The sequence below is a fragment of the Drosophila elegans genome, unplaced genomic scaffold (genome assembly GCF_018152505.1).
Source record: "Drosophila elegans isolate 14027-0461.03 unplaced genomic scaffold, ASM1815250v1 contig_149, whole genome shotgun sequence".
Classification (NCBI taxonomy): Eukaryota; Metazoa; Arthropoda; class Insecta; order Diptera; family Drosophilidae; genus Drosophila; species Drosophila elegans.
In genome coordinates this window covers 26,031,317-26,043,779 of record NW_024545513.1, presented here as the reverse complement: position 1 = coordinate 26,043,779, position 12,463 = coordinate 26,031,317, and the positions used below count along the sequence as shown (strand labels likewise).

The 12,463-nt window shown below is 33.5% G+C and overlaps 1 long non-coding RNA gene across 1 annotated transcript; it reads right to left on the bottom strand.

Moving 5' to 3' along the window:
• Positions 1-254: 254 nt before the first annotated feature.
• Positions 255-2,371, bottom strand: LOC108149590. Its single transcript, XR_001774631.2, has 3 exons — positions 2,296-2,371; positions 1,685-1,778; positions 255-1,628 (listed from the first exon to the last, which is right to left on the bottom strand). It is a non-coding gene; the product is annotated as an uncharacterized LOC108149590 (long non-coding RNA).
• Between the last annotated feature and the right edge of the window lie 10,092 nt (positions 2,372-12,463).

The window sequence follows — 12,463 nt, the reverse complement described above, 5'->3', positions numbered from 1 at the left end:
GGAACAATAAAAATATATAAAATAACTAACAAATAATTGAGCTGCAAATCATCATAGCTGCAATGTTTTTCAGCATATACTCAAGTAAATCATCATTTAAATGTTTTTAAAAGTATTTAATTCATGCAATAGCTGCAAGGGGATATGAACTTCGGCTTGCCGAAGTTTGCTTTCTTTCTTGTTTTATATATTATATCGATTTCAATTGACTTTGTTTCGATTTTTTATTTTCTGATAATTGCAAGTGTTTGCAATGGAGTTCAATTGATCACTGGCTTTACTATTAATATGTATTACTAAGCTATTTTTAGATTTTTGCGTATATGTTTTAAAACATTGAAGCCATGATTATTTTCCGGTGAATTATTAATATATCGATGTTCGATAATAATATTATTACATTTAAATTAAACTTGAAATGCAATTGTCTGTTACTTATTTCAGAAAAATGTGATAGCTGAATCTAACATACAAATACTCCAAAATAACAATATTGTTTTTGCCTTAACAAACTAAAACAAATTAGTATTTAAGAAATTAGGCTATAAATCGTTACAATAATAACTTAAAACTGTAGCTGTAGCTATTCAGTTACATGTTCATAAGAATAATTTTAGTTAAACATTATTACATAGAATGGTTTGAGCTACAATGTTTAAGATTCTTGGATGACACAGATGACAGCATTTTTTGTAATTCACTTTTTATAAACTTTAAACAGAATTTTACTGCAGATTTTATCATTTGTATCAACTTTAGTTAACATGATGAATACTTTTAGTTGAGTTTTGTGTTATAACCAAAGTCTTTCAATGTTCTAATTTATTATTTCACTTATTTTAAGTCTCTTGAATTACTCTAATGTAATGGTAACTTCAAAGATGCTGATTATAACACCTTTTTTTATTATAATTATTATGGCCTTATTATAACTTAATTCTGGCATTATGATATATTTAATTCTTACCCCAAACGCACATTTAATACTTATACCAAACACTCAAAAGCAAGTCCATAGTGGTAATACCGGTTAAGTCAAAATAACGTGATTAAGTCTATTTTATGGATGTCTCACAAAAACAAAATACCACAATTTTCGTGTTACGTTTTTAATTATTTATTTGCCTAAGAGAGATAAGATATACATTTGTAGAGTATCAAGTGACTGAATCGTTATTGGAAATTCATTTAAATTTCTTTAAAGGACTTACTTTTCAAAGTCTTTCAACTATTTAAAGTGCAGAAACAGAATAATTGTATAATACAAGTAAGCAGACATGAGTGTCAAAATATAAAAAATTTTCAATAAAAAAGCTGTCGATAAAAAATACACCAGCTATAGACTTTTTTCCCCTTGGTTTATTGAAAACAAAGATATAAAATTGAAATTAATAACGCTAGAAAAACTGAAATAAAAAGTAAATCACAGCATATTGCTCCCCATATAAGTAATTTTAGTTTATACGTAAGAAATAAATTTTTTTGGTAAGGCGAACCACGACAGTTAACTGGAACATCTTCTATTTTCGGCGTATGATGTTTCATTTTACAACTGGATAATTAATTTTTAAATTAATTATTTTGTTAAGCCTTCTCTTTTTGGAAGATGTCTTCAAACACGCGTCTGTCTGTTAAAAAAATACAAGTAAAAAGGGGTCTTTAACTTTTTACATATTTTACTCACCTTTCAGTACCGAAATTATTTGTATTTAACTTGTTTTGTTAAGCTTATTCATTGGCAAGGCACTCAAACAAGCAGCTTTTTAGTTTCCGTCTTTCTGTGAACAAACATTACGAATAAAAAGGGGTCTAAGAGTTTTTTTTAAACCATTTTTTCTTTTTGAATACTTAACTTATTAGCTACTATAAACGACTCCTTATTTTCTTTAAATGTAAGAATATCAAATTTAAATAAAAATTGTTTTTGAATACATTTGTAAATTTATATTTTTGATCACTTCTATATAAAGTATGTTATTAATATAAAAAAGTAATTGTTAATTGTTGTTAATTTTTAATATATATTAATATTTACAAGTATTAAAAATAAATGGCTAATAAAATTGTTTCACTTTCATTGACTTTCTAATTTTCAACAGTGAATTTTGTAGCGTTGGCTATGATTGCTGGTATGGTATGCTTATATTGATGATGAAGTATGTTTATTTAATTGATATTGAATTAGAAATATTTGTGGGCTTATGACATGTTAATCACTTATTGACAAAATGTTCACTTATATTTTCAACACTTTTTGAAAAAGTATAGGCAAGTATTTAGCAGTATATAAATTACAGTTGTGCTTCAGTCGAGTCTCTGGAACAGTTTAAAAACGCTGCTGATGTAAACAGAGTTTTGGGCTTCAGTTGAGCCAAAGCTATATACGGCTTGATTATGTGCATGCGATGTGTATTTATTTACATTCATAAATATGTACATATGTGTATATGTTCGGGCGCAAGCATTTCACAAGGAGTGGGCATTCTCAAACTACGTCTCAAAAATCAAGAAATGCGCATACAGCATTAAAAATATACACTTGGAAAAATATACTTTTCACAGAGGACAACAAAAAAGAGATGCAACCTTTTATTAAAAATAATTGTAATACTAACGTAAATAAGTGCTCGTAAAGCGGCACCCAATAACACTGTTATTAATTTAATATTTTACTTTAAATGTTGTCCAGTGTAATATTGTTGCTTTGTGTATTTATTACACTGAATCAGGGAGTTCAACTGCACCGGATAACAAGGTTTGATTTAATCGATTTCAATTTGTAAGCCAGTGTAAATTGTGCTTTTCAATTTATTTTAGGAAAAACATTTAAATAAGTTATTAGAGCTCAAATTTATCCACGAAAATTATCTTAGCTTTTCAAAGCAAAACAATAAAAATACCTCTAAATTGATATATTTCATATTTTATCTTAAATTTTTAGTTTTGAATACCTTATAATTAAGAAAAACAAAATTGATTTTAAATCAAAAGAGTTCGTTTTAAATATTTATTTTTAACTCTTATCTTTGTAAAATATTATACCCATGTAAAAGGTATTATATCTTTGGTCATCCACAACTATACAGAACATTTATTTTTGATCATGATCAAGGTCTGGTGAGTCAATATAGACATGTTCGTCCGTTTCTATGTGATTTGCTCGCTCAGTTTCTTATCCGTAGGCAGCTCAAAAAAAATGCGCATAAAGTATATAGTTTATTCACTTCAAAATATGTTGTTGTAAATTTAAACTAAACTGAATTGATTCATCTGGTCATGCCGATCTTGAATTTAACCCTTCTAGGGCTGTTAATTATTTTCTACCATCGATACTTTGCTCCATATTTATTTTTTACAGCTTTAAGATGGTTTGAATTAACTCTTATTGATTGAGAACAACCTTTTGAAAACTAAATATGTTATTTTGCAAGAAAATTTGCTTTCAAAAGCATTGGGATGAATTTTGTCACTATGGACTGCTAGTACTTGTAATGACGATGGGCACAAAGACCGTGTGCAGTGGAGACTACTTTACAAAACCGCAGAATAGAAAATCATATGCATATGATGCATGTGATTTTTATTTGGTGCTCTTGGGGTCAGTTTGGTAAAAAGCACACTTTTTTAGCACAGTTTAAATTTTGTTGAAAATACTCGTCAAATAAAATCTAATTTGATTGGATCCGATGCTCCGTTCAAAAGTAATTTATATATATTTCATGCATATTTCAAAATAACATTTTTGAGACTCTGTCAGTTTCAATAAATATTAAAGACTTGGGAGAGTCGATCCAGCCTGTCCGTCTGTTTTTCAACCCGTTTCTCTGCATGCTAGCATGCTATCTGTATGAAACTTTTCCAAAAGTTATTTTAGTATATAAGTCGGATCGAACCGGATCGGACGAATATAGCTTATAGCTCCCATAGGAACAATCGGAAACAAAAAAAAATCATAACATTGCTGTTTTTAATTTAATTTTATTTCTTCAAAATATAGTCATGGTAATTTATTCCAAAACTACGGTTTAAGATTGGTTTTACGGTTTAATCTTTTAAATAATCTGTAGTTTTTGCAAAAGTTCCCAGGGTATATGAACTTCGGTTTGACGAAGTTTGCTTTCTTTCTTGTTTAAAAAAAAAACGAAAAGCGAAAGCATATAGCTGCCATAGGAACGATCGAATAGTTGAGCCGAATATCATCAAAACTTCAAAGTTTTTAAGCATATACGCATATATTAAAAATTTAGATGTTATACAGAATATTTTACTTTTAATAGCTGCAAGGGTATATAGACTTCGGCTATCCGAAGTTTGCTTCCTTTCTTGTTTAATGTGTTATAAGAATTTATATAGATTAAAATCTCCCAAATCAATCAAATGATCCCTGTAATTGCAGACAAATTAAGTTTATAATTAATATGTCATACGCAAGGGGATTTAAGAAAAGCTTACAAAAATAGATAAGGCATGTAAGGAAACTTTTACACTTTTAAATTCTATTTCATTGGGTAATCAGTTTGAATTATCTCCGATCAGTCTTACTGTTGTTAACAGCAATAAGCCCCCCACCTCCCTTACGAGAAATGCGATCAATTATATAAGTGTTAAAGTCTGCGAGCAGCCTAGGTAACTTCATATTAAGTCATTAATTTAAATTGTTAAACTGTAATGGGTATTTTTCCTGAATAAACTCCAAAACATCACTAGATGTGGTTTCGGGGGTAAATCGAGAAACAAATAATTATTTCCTATGGGGAACAAAATAAAGTTTCTTTTCTTTTTCATGGCAGTAAAGCTTTTGATCCACCGGACTGCTCTACAACTTCTCCATTGTCATAGGTGCCAAGTGCCGATGAAGACTCATTACAAGTTTTAAAATCGAATTGAGACAGTTTTCTTTTCAGAAACTGAAATTTAAGAAGCGTCCGTTCTAATGGGCTCGGTTTTTTACGCTTAGGTGACTCACTTAGCAGTTTTTTACTACTAAACTGTTCACTTACCGCGTTGAACCCTTCAGTGAGTTGTTTTAATACTCCAAAAAGATTCCTTAAACCGTCACGAGTCTGCCAATCATCTTATTTTCCATTTCCCTGCAAGACTCACAAGACCGCAGGTCAATGTAATCCCATACTCTGCACATTTTCCATGAATGATTGTATCGCAGAGCCAGCAAAAGATAAATATATCTGTTGATGTAGATGGAAGCTGGCAACCTTTCTTGGAACACGTAACACACATAATCATTAAACATTTGCTTAATTTATAGTAAGTAAAGTAAAAAATAATAAATAAATACCTCAATAAATTTGTCACTGGGATCAAAAGAAAAAACAAAAAATATAAAAAAAATCACAAGCTTGGTTAAAAGAAATACACCAGTACTTTCAGAAATTTATCAAAACCTGACAAAATCTAAGAGCACAACATAAACACAACCGATCAAAAGCGAAGCTTAATCGAAATCGGTTGATCGGACAAATTATAAAAATCAAGTATTGGGTTATTGTAAATTCGGTAAATTCCTTGAAAGTATTTTGTTTACAACTATGGATACAAGGGTTGGTTGGCCTTGAGGAGCTGCTGGAGGAGGGGGGGTTAATGACCGGGAATATGATTAGATGTTGGTTCAAAATAAAATATTATTATTATTAAAAGCTGAAAATAATTGAATTAAATAATTATTTAAATAATAATAAATTACTAATACTAAGTTGGTTCTTAATTAAATAATTAATAATAATAATTTATATATTGAGGACCAAAAAAAAAAATACATTTTTAGTATCAAATATTATTTATATATATTAGTGGCTGGATTTTTTTCTTTGTATTCAGGTGGATCTCTTGAGAGTTGTGGAATTGTAATGTTCATAAAACTTTCCTGGCTTGATCTTTTTACTTTTGGTTGCAGAACTTTTATTCAGTAGTATTTCATTTTGCTTTTATTGGTTTTTATAACCAATATAATATAATTTCAGTCAGGAGTTACCGATTCTTGATCAGCATCACTAGCCATGTCCGTCCGTCCCTCCGTTTCTACGCAAACTTGTCTTTCAGGGAACAATAAAAATATTTAAAAACAAGAAAGAAAGCAAACTTCGGCAAGCCGAAGTTCATATACCCTTGCAGCTATCGCAAGAATTAAATATTTTTGAAAACATTAATATTATGATTTACTTGTATATGTTTAAAAACATTGAAGCTATGACGATTTGCAGCTTAATTATTTGATTGTTCTTTTATATATTTTTATTATTTGTATGGGAGCTATATGATATAGTCGTTCGATTTTGATGAAATTTAAACCATAATTCTGAAATATTTAACCATTGCTATATGTCGAAGAACTAACAAAAAAATTAAAAAACAGCAAAGTTATAATTTTTTTCAATTATTTTTCCGATTGTTCCTATGGGAGCTATATGCTATAGTCGTCCGATTTTGATGAAATTTTAACCATAATTCTGAAATATTTAACCATTGCTATATGTCGAAGAACTAAACAAAAAATCAAAAAACAGCAAAGTTATAATTTTTTTTCAATTATTTTTCCGATTGTTCCTATGGGAGCTATATGATAAAGACGTCCGATTTTGATGAAATTTTAACCATAATTCTGAAATATTTAACCATTGCTTTATGTCGAAGAACAAAAAAAAATTAAAAAACAGCAAAGTTATAATTTTTTTTTAATTATTATTCCGATTGTTCCTATGGGAGCTCTATGCTATAGTCGTCCGATTTTTATGAAATTTAAACCATAATTCTGAAATATTTAACCATTGCTATATGTCGAAGAACTAAACAAAAAATTAAAAAACAGCAAAGTTATAATTTTTTTTCAATTATTTTTCCGATTGTTCCTATGGGAGCTATATGCTATAACCGTCCGATCCGGCTCGTTCCGACTTATATACTACCTGCAATAGAAAGACAACTTTTGGGAAAGTTTCATGCAGATAGCTTTAAAACTGAGAGACTAGTTTGCATATAAACGGACGGACAGACGGACAGACGGACGGACAGACGGACATGGCTAGATCGACTCTACTAGTGATGCTGATCAAGGGACCGCTGACGCTACTGATCCATCGCGTCCGGATCCACCTCCTCTGGATCCTTCTCCTCTCTCATAAACATTATTGCGCCTCTGCTTGCACTGGTTCTCTGATAAAAAATATGGTGTGGTACAAATAATCATCTAACTATTTACTCCAAAATTGCATATTTCATAAAATCATAATATAAAATACAATGCACTTAAAGTAGGTTTAATATTCGAACTATCAATTTAATGTAAAAAACTTTAAAAGTCATATTTAATTTAAATTTTAAATGGGACCTATTTCATTTTGATTCATTTTTTTTTTTTTTAATTTAATACGCTTTCCGCTTAAATATTCTGAAAATAAGAGCGCAGTGGATGAAAATCAAAACGAAAAGTATTTAAATTAAGTATAGACTCACTAAGCTCTTTGCTTTTACCAGGGTAAACTGATACAAAAAATGGAGTAGTAAAAATAAATTAAAATTCACTTAATTGTAAACAAATATTCGGACACCTACATGGATACACAACGACCGTTCTTTCCGCTGCGGAGTTATAAACTAATTTCTAAATTTATTTTGGTCAAGTAAATGTCTGTAGATGTGTGCCGCCTTTTTGTTGTCTGATATAAAGTTTAGTCTAGTGTGCGTGGGAGTATTGTTAATGTGGAGCATTTCGAGAGTAAACCGCATGTAGTAATTCTTTTCTTGTTTTAATACGCTGACCGACACAAAGTCTGGCGAATGTCTTCTGCCCGCACAGTGGGTAGCAAGAGCCGTTTTTTGGATTGAACTTTCACCTCTTCGTTTTATATCTGATTTGTGTCCTGCTAGTCTAGTCTTTAGTTTTGACTTTGTCTTGCCCACATATACTTTGTTACATGTTCCGTCACCATCCCCAGTGCATGCGATCTTATATATTGCATTGTTTTTGCCAAGTATCGTTATTTAAGTTTTAGTGTTGCTGAAAAATTGTTTATTGTTAGATTTTGGTCGGCGTTCAGAAAACTTTGATATATATATCACAGATTTGTACACTGTTTCAGTCTTTTCTTTTTCTCTGCAATGTGTTTTGTCCTGATTAGTACATGCTTTGATTAACGAACTTATTGTCGATCGCGGGAAATCATTCTTTTTCAAGATCGAATAGTAAATATGGTAATTCGTATCACTAGTCTCCAGTACCCTTCTGATGAATTTTTTGACCGTATTTATTATCAGATTTTTCGGGTGTTTTGAGTAATAATTTATTAGTCTGTCCGAGGCCATAGGTTTCTAGTACCAATAAGGTTTTAATTTGTCGTCTATACGTTGAACCATTGGGTCAAGAAATGATAATCTTTCGCCTTTTCTAACTCACTGACTTAATGTCTTTGTGATAAGTATTAAATTTTTCCAAAACTCCGTCAGTATCTTTGTCGTTCACTATTGCAAATAAGTCGTCCACATACTTGGTCAGCAACCGTGCTCTACCGATAGTTTTTAAATTTTCCCTCCATGACTATGTCAGCAATAATGGGAGAGGCCGAGGATCCCATTGGAAGTCCTTTTAGCTGTATAAATGTTCGGTTCTTGTATGTAAAATATCTGTTTTCGGTTATTTTACCAGCTCACTAAGTTTCGGGACTTAGCTGGTTTTTGATTTGACTTGTAGTCGAATGCTCAGGATTGCGCTGATGACATTTGTCTGTTATTGAAATCTTTGGATTGCTCCAACGTGGGGTAGGTGTGACCAGATTTTATTAACATTGAGCGGGCGTTTGAATTCTCCCGTGGGCTTAAATCATGTTGACTTGTGCAAGCAGGGCCGTCACACATTTTATGTGCCTAAGGGGAAACATATGAAATTAGACGTAGCCAAATCGTTCGGTTCATTAACCTTGGCAATCAAATATATACAAATTAAGGTACAAACACAGCACAAGATTGGTATGAGAAGGGTTCTTTTTCTCCGCCTTCAGCAACGAACATGGGACCATTTAGAGCATACTAAAAAATCTTTAAGGATTTCCCGTCGCCATATATTTAGTGACGCGCATGGATTAACAACGGATGTGTTTAACGTGTGCTCAGGAGATGGACAATTCCGATTCTTAATTGGAAATTTTGCATTGTCATGCATATCCTTTTCTAGTGCACTGGAGAGAGAACGCGTTGCTCTCTAAAGGACAACACCTAGGGTCTGTCGCAGCAGTGCTACTAAAATAATTTGGAAGATGACTGACTCGTAATATGCCGAGAGGCATTAACTTGCGATAAGTAACTTAAGGCAAGTAATTGATTAGATTGCAAAAAAGGTGGAAGACGAATTCTAATCTCCGTTGGACCAGGCACACATAAAAAGACCGACGGATGCCTCTTTATCAGCCCCCGGCAGGTCCACCACAATTACATAACTAAATTTAAAGAGATAACAACAAAATAATGTTACGGACCTGGTTTTTCGATGGGGCAAGGCCGGCTTGCCAGTTCATCTCATGGTGGGTTCTTCACAGCCCTCAGTCCGCTTAACAGCCCAGGTGATCGACCATCTCAGTCCGACGAAATCACATCAAGACAAAATGTAAGCAAAAATAAAATAACTTTACTTGCGTTGGACAAATTGGAGTTTAGGTGATGTACTCCGGCACCCCACCCTACCTGAGATCTGGCATGCATCCTTCGCCAAATCTACCTTCCGCTGGCTCCCGCCAGCCTACTCCAGGGTCAGTCTCATTTCCCCTCCCCATAGACGAACACTTAGCACATCACTCTCACGTTACAATTTTATTCTTAGCCATAAACACTCATCTTCATTTCTCGCCTTGAAATACTTCAGCTAATTTATTTATATTTATTTGCTTCCCCTTGCTACAGCTGCGATGCCAAATTCATACAAAACATATAAATATGGATTAATTCATAATTATTCAATTCAATAACCCTACCTATTTGGAGCTCCAATCAGGGGTTAAATATTGAGATATTTTCATCTCGGGATTTCTAAAGTTATTTATATGAGATTCCTTACTACATACATTCGCAAATATGTGTGTAATTTACTTTACACGTTATTTTACATATCAACTGTTGCGAGACCTCCGCAAATTTACATTGGTTTATGTAAATATATATTCGTTTCTTTGCTTCCCCAAATTTTACTTATATCAAATTTTATCTTTTGCTTAAAGGTACTGCTTATAATATTAAGAAACGGTATAAATAGATATATGTTTTTAGACAATTCACGATATATGCATGTGGGATAGATATGTATATGTGTGCATAAATATTCCAATAAATTAACATATAAAATTATACTAAGGTGGACGAACGAATCTTATATAAATTATTGCGGACGAAATAAATAAATAAATAGAGTAATAAATCTTCCAGCAGTGGTCTGGCCCGGAGCCGGTGGCACGTGGTCCAGATATTGTATAATTTATCTTTATTTAGGGACCCTAATCGAAAAATGTTGGATTTGTTTTCCCTTTTTTTTTAATATTAATTTTCTCTTATTACTTTTTCGTTGACGGTGCTTTCCTTTCCCGGTTCCGGCTGCCGATTTTCCGTTTCCGTCGTCCAAACTCGTCTTGCTTTCCATCCTGAATATTAATATATTTTTATTCTCGATAACTAAACTTCAGACTGATGGCCACTACCCCATCATTTAACTCACTTTTTTAAAAAAATTCACTTGGATATATATTACTATAATTTTTCCGGACTACTTTCTGCTGTAAAACTCTTTTGGAACTCGTGGTGGCCTGTTCCCTTTCAGCCCGATATATAACCTCTGCCTCAGCATCAGCATCACCCGTTTTTTTCCCTGTTACCTTTCTCGGGTTTTCGCCAACGGCAGAAACCTCTTTCATCTGTATCACGTAGCCGCTTGGCTCTCATTCAGCTATAGGCGTGGGTGCAGTTCCTCCTGGTTTGGTGTGGGTGGAGATACTTCTGGGCCAGGAGAGGTGGCGTAATCTAAGAGCAGATTAAGGTGCTCTTTCCGGATCGTCCACCAGGGGCGCCTCTTACGTTTCACATTTCCCCTTCTTTTTCCGGCCACACTGCCATCTCCTCGGGCGGTATTCCCCTATCGATAGCTTTCAATTGTAGCAATAAAATAAAAATTAAGCATTCAACATTAATAGTAAGTAAGGGAAGCAAAGTTCAAGCCATCAGGCAAAATCGTCCGATATTTAGCCAAGACAAAAAAGTCTAAATATACCAGGAAACACGAAAATACTAATTCAAGTCCCACCTTGATTGAATTTACTACGCAGTTGTGTCGAGTTACACACCTCCCATGCTTTCGGTGGCATTATTGCACGATGTGGTTTGTTGTTTCGGGAGCTTCACATCCTGCACGACACTGTCAATCCAATTCCTGCCTTCCCCTCGTAGTACGAGACTTTGAAAGTAGGGCATTTATCCGAATTTGAATTCCGTTTTAATAGTTCTTTTCTGTTAGCAAACACGTGAAGCAATTCTGTAAGATCCGCTATTAACCTAACCCGAGCCCTCCGCTTTTCATCCTCGATCAAAGAGCTAGCATTCTCGGATTGTTCGAGATGAGCCCATTTTTTACTGCTCAATCTTTTTAAACGAAACATCGGTGTCATATATCTTATTGATGGAATTCCGAGTCCCTCACATACATGGGGGGCGAGAATGAATGCTACCGGCACATCCAGTGAAAGATTTAACCAATTTCTCAAATAGAATCGTACAAGTTTGTCCAACTTTCTTAAAACGCCTTTCGTCACACTCCCAAGTGTTAGCTTGTGATAGTGCAGTGGGATAAGGACCGTTCTTAGTGCAAATAACTTCTGTTCTTGCTCTTTCGAAGCCAATCTCAGGCCTCCCGAGTCAGCCGACGAAGGGTGGGGTACGTCTCGTAACCTGGCAGATCCACAGACCACTAACTGCAGCAAACTTTCAGGGGAGCCTACTTTCCGGCACTATCTCGCTCTTCTCTTTCGCACATACTCTGGGACCGCGTTGGATTCTCTTTCAGCAATCACTTGCAGTATATACACCGAGAAAATTTGAGAACGAAAAAACCAAGAGCAAAACTGCTCTAATTCATTAATTTTACTTCTCACTTTATCGAGAAGAAACGTTCTTGAAATCGAAGAGAAATTGTTCTTTTTGTTCTCGAATTCGCTGATCGAGAAGAAAAGATCTTGAACCCGACAAAAAAAATAGTCTAAAACTTTAAAAAATTGAAAGAGATAAAAATTGTGGGGGAAGTCCTTTCTCCGTTCGGAAAGTTACCGAAGTATACTTCCGGTATCGTCTTTTTCTTTTGAAATTTTCGCCCGGGGCGCGAGTAAAAGTTTTGTCTTTGATTGATTGAGTGTTGAGAAGTGGAAGCATGGAGACGGAGATCGCAAAAACTGACCAGTTGTTTGACCAATTGGTTTCATTTGAT